The sequence below is a fragment of the Musca domestica genome, unplaced genomic scaffold, assembly GCF_030504385.1.
Source record: "Musca domestica strain aabys unplaced genomic scaffold, Musca_domestica.polishedcontigs.V.1.1 60, whole genome shotgun sequence".
Classification (NCBI taxonomy): domain Eukaryota; kingdom Metazoa; phylum Arthropoda; class Insecta; order Diptera; family Muscidae; genus Musca; species Musca domestica.
The window spans coordinates 2,734,826-2,740,614 of NW_026712364.1; positions in this window are offsets into that span (position 1 = coordinate 2,734,826).

Genomic DNA, 5,789 nt, shown 5'->3' on the forward strand with positions numbered 1-5,789 from the left:
TCGCTTCGCTGGGAATGGGCCAAAATACCTTAGAGCAACATTCAGGAAGCGTGTGACGGTTTCATTGGCTGTTTGAGCCCATAATTCGTACCAAAGGTGACCAATTCGATCAAATTTAATTTTTTCTAAAATTTGGTGCTACTTCCGACATTATTATACCCTCCACCATACTATGGAGGGTATATTAATTTTGTCATTCCGATTGTAACTCCTCGAAATACTCATGTCAGACACAACAAAGTATATATATTCTTGATCAGCGTAAAATTCTAAGTCGATTTAGCGATGTCCGTCTGTCTGGCTGTCCATCTGTCTGTTGTAATCACGAATTGAGATACAAGGCTAAAATTTTGCACACGGGTTTATTTTTACAGTAGGTACCTCCCGATATTCGGTATTTTGATGATTTTAGCGACATTATTCACCGGAATTGTTTCAAATTTGGTATTTGAAGTTCGAAATAAATACTACAGCCTATGACAGAAAATTGTCATTGCAGGTCTACGTCTTCGTATAGCCCCCATATAACGGTACCTCCCGATATTCGGTATTTTGATGATTTTAGCGACATTATTCACCGGAATTGTTTCAAATTTGGTATTTGAAGTTCGAAATGGATACTACAGCCTAAGACAGAAAATTGTCTGTGCAGGTCCACGTCTTCGTATAGCCCCCATATAACTGTACCTCCCGATAATCGGTATTTTGGTGATTTTAGCGTCTTTATTCACCAATTTTTTTTTTCAAATTACGCATTTAGAGTTCGTAATGGAAACTCCAGTCTGTGACAGAAAAGTGTCTATGCAGGTCCAGGTCTTCGTATAGGCTCCATATACCAGTACCTCCCTATATTCGGTATTTTGACGAGTTTAGGTACAATACTCACCAAAGTTGTTTGAAATGTCGTATTTGAAGTTCGTAATGGATGGTACAGAATATGACAATAAATTGTCTACGCAGGTTCAGGTCTTCGTACAGCTCCGATATAACGGTACCTCCCTATATTCTATACTTTGATGATTTTAGCTACATTATTCGCGTTTATTTCAAGTTCCGAATTTGAATTTGGTAATGACTCATGACAAATAATGCCTGGGTGTGGGTCCACGTCGTATATAATATTCGGTATTTTTAAAATTTTACCAACATTTTTTCAGGATTTTATTTCCAAATTCGTTCCAAATGGTGGAGGGTATTCAAAGTTCGGCCCGGCCGAACTTACTGCTTTTTAACTTGTTTGCTTTCATTCAATAAAAATTATGTAATAATTATGGCGTTTAACTTTGTTGCATTTTTTTATCTCACCCTGTGTAGTTAGGATCTACGGAACGGAATATCAACAACACATATGTAGGCATGGGGTTCCTTCCCTCAACATGTGCATTCATTTCTGCCATGTCCACCTGGAAATAACATTTCATTGTGTGGCTACATCAACATTGTAATGTCGTCGTCGAAATAAAGTGCATAATATAATCTGTAATAAGTAACTCTTTGACATTTCACTACAGATTAAAGTTGACATGGATTCGGCGAACATGTTGTACAGTCGACTCCGTATTACAGTAACAAGGTCGTCGGAAATATTGATTGCTGATTGCTCTGAGATTACTCGATTTTTTTTTTTTTTTTTTTTTTTGTATTGAACATCTTCAATAAACTTAGATTAAGTGAACTGCCGATCAGCTAAAAATATCAGATGCCAGTACTGTGCGTTTAACCCATAAAATGCACTGAATGAATTTTCAACTGATATGTATATGTCGTTTCATTATAATGTGAGAATAAAAGAACTGGAAAAAGTCTCGCAGATGTAGAAAACTGGCATTTACACTCCTTTTTTTTTTTTTTTTTTTTTCGACAATTCACTTCCCTTTGCTGTTATGCCACAAGTTCAAAATTTCATTGAAAGCACATGTAAACTGTAATACGGAATGTACTGTTATAATCGCAGATCTCTGATGTCCGTCGTTCAGGAAAAGCCAAAACCACTAAGATGAGATTGTAATTATTTTTCCGGTTATGAAAGTCGACATTTATTCACAATGCTGTTGGTCAGCTCTTTAATTTTGTTTTTTTTTTTTTTCGAATTGCCCTATTGATGGAAATTTGGCCTGTATGCAAACTTAGTCGAGATACATACAGTTGTAAATTTTTAAACATATGAAAGAAAAAGGGAATTATTGCAAGACACAAATCCATAATAATAACCGATAATGATTGGACGCGCATTGAGCGCGTACCGGTATTAATTATTGAACAGTTTGGATCTCATTTTGGAATGAAAATCCAGACATTTCAAAAATGAGGGAAAGTATCAAAAACAGATAAGCAAAGGCTTTAGTCGTGCGGGGCCGACCATATGATACCTACAATATGTTAGAAGCATCCAATCCATTTTGGAAGATTTCGCTTTTGAAATTATATCACGGAACATCACCCAGATATTACACTTAGCATTTTGACCAGTGACATTTGTCCAATATTTACGCACTCCGTTGTGCTGTTAGTTGTCGTGGTCCATTTTACAGCTAAATATATTCCAATGATCATCCAAAATGCTAGTATTTTTCCCTGTCCTTAACTCTCGTCTCAGACGTGTCGATGGGCTTCAATTGTGTGATCAGGATTTTTTTTCAGTTTTTGCGATCATCTCCAAAAGGAAGATGCCCGTCTGTATCTCCAAATTTAATCTCATCTATATGACTTGCTTGCCTACGATATTTGGCTATATTCGCCAACGAAGCCAGCATAAAAAAGCCTGAAGTTCGCTTTTTGTGTATTTTGGATATCGCCTGTAAGTAATATTGGTATTTTTTCATACAAAAGAAGTGGTACATTCTACCCGCTGTCCTCAATTTTAACATAATAACAGTAAGGAAAAGTCAAAAGTCGGGTGGGGCCGACTATATGATACCCTACACCACTATGCATATTAAGTAGAGCCCCCGTAACATAAGTATTTATTTGAAGTAGAACATACCACCTATCAACATTTGGCTTTAAAACAGTTATAGTTATGTTTCAGAGGGAACTAATATATGAGAGACATATACAATTCTGAATCGATTTTCACTAAATTTGACGGAGACATTTTAATCTTTTATAACAAGTAAGATTGCTATAGAGGATGGAACATATATATGGGAGCTATATGTATATCTGAATCGATTTTCACCAAATTTGAAGCACATGATTGTAGGCTGAATTCGGTCGGATGTTGGAAAATTCACACCATTTGGACTGATATTAGCCATTTGGAAACCTAAAATCGGATGAAGATATATGTGGGAGCTATATCTAAATTTGGACATATTTCCACCAATTTCAATAGGGTTCGTCCTTGAGCCAAACAAATGTTATTTAGAAAATTTCAACACATTTTGTTTACAAAAATACACGGACAGACGAACGGACATGCATAAATCGAAAATCACAATTTGATTCTATGCTAATCACCAAAAGGAACTATGGGTCTATCTCGTTTCCTTCTCTATGTTAAAAACAAATGCACAAAGACATAATACTCTTACCACTATGTGGTGAAGGGTATAAAAATATTACAAAATATACACTTCAATATTATAAGTCAAATTAAAAAAATGTCGCATGCGATAAAAAATATGAAAAAAAATAAAAAAAATGCCACAAAATACTACAAAATCTATATTAACATCATTATTGGCATCTTTTTATGCGATTTTTTTAGATTTTATAATTTTATGACAAGATGGTATTCTGAGTTGACAAAAAATTGTCAAAATAGGTCCAACCATTCTTGAGATATAAGCATTCTAGCTAACATCCCCCTTTCTTTGTATATGTGCATTGTATATATTTCGGTATGAATATCCGACCTGTTCGTCTATTTGTGACTTCGCCGGTATTAAAAATATTCGCGGTTTAATGGAAAATTTGACTTTCATTTAATACGAATGTTATGGTCTATTTCACCCTGTAACTATTACCCGATGACCATCAAAATTGGAAGCCTTCTGCCTAGCGCTATGCTATAGCCCCATGCCAACTTCCGCGTCGCTTGGTCTATATTAGCGACCTGTAGAGCAACTGCAACATTAGGAAATTTATGCGATCATCTCCCTAAATATTATGCGATCATCTCCAAAAGCAATAGGGTTCTATTCCGGCCCTAACCATTCCATTCTAAATTTCGTGAAGATCGGGCCATAATTGCGACCTGTAGATTGATTACAAATTAACATGGACAGATAGGAAGATCCATATATACTTTCCTATGTGGGAAACCAATATTTCGAGGTGTTACATAATTTTTGGCCCAATCAAACTTATAATACCCCCAAAAGATAGTGTTGTAGGGCACAAAAAGATATTTAATGTGCCTCAGCACAAAATAGAAAAAAATCAAATTTCAGACTTTAAGCTCCTTAGGTTCACCATTACGATATTTAGTACAATTTAGTACATTATAGTACGCATTTCCAAAACAGCTCTTTTCTCAACCACATACGCCAATAGCGAAATACCAACTTTAAGAATTTTAGTTCTATTCCTTCACCAAATACCCAGTTTAGTACCACTTGGTACTTTTCCTACAATTATAGTACACATTTTCAAAACCACCTCCATGTCTCAATCCCCGATACCATTAGAGACCTCAATATCTAAATTGAGGATTTCAACCCTATCCCTTCATCCAGTACCAAACCTAGTACCATTCGGAATTTTTGAACAATTGTAGTTACCATTTCCAAAACCGCCTCCAAATCTTAATACCAGATACCAACAGACACCTTAATATCATATTTCAGAATATCTTCTCTATTCCTACACCCAATCCCAAATTTAGTAAGACTTAGTACTTTTCGTACATTTATAGGATGCATTTCCAAAACTCCGACAAATCTCAATTCCAGATACCAAGAGAGACCTCAATATCAAATATGAGAATTTCTGCTTAGCACTTTTCGAACAATTATAGTACACATTTCCGAAATCTTTTCCATATGTCAAGGCTACACGCGAACATTGACCCTAATAAAAATTTTCAAACTGCAAGCACTACCTGTTCACCTAGTACCAAATTGTACCGAACATAGATCAAACCCACCACCAGCAGGGAACCCATCAAAATTTCAGCTTCATTCTTTCCACCTAAGCCGAACAGTTTGAATTTTAGTACAAAGTAGTACAGTTCGTACACTTAATACATACTTCTAAAACCACCTTCATATATCCATCATTTTTTCCAACCTTGATTCTCATATCAAACTTCAGGCTTGTAGCTCTATTCGTTCACAAAGTAACAAATGGTAATATTTGAGAAGTTTATTCCTATTTTAGAAGTTTAGTACCATTTTAAACGTTATCGTAACCTTATAGTTTAAATTTTCAAAAACCCTTTGACACAACTATCCTGCACTCCGACAGTGACTCTCACTCCAAATTTCTGAATTCAAAGTACTACTAACTTTTTGTACATTGTTGTATTTTATGTACCCTTTTAATACGGTTTTCCAAAAACTTAGCCTTATCACATGCCTACACACCAAATCTTACTACTTACTTCTAGCATTAGCCTTTTCATCTGAGCGTTGAGTCTCGGTCGTCAGTATAGATAAATATACAGGCCAGTTATCAACGATTGCCCCCACGAATCTTCATTCATTCATATGATTCATCGTCGACTGAAATCTCTTAACCGTTTGTGTTTCCCGTTAAGGTTTGACATTTGTTTTGTTAACCATTTCAACTTTCAGTTTCATTTGGAATTGCAAATGTTGTGAGATTTCAGTTAGTTGGGCGTTTTG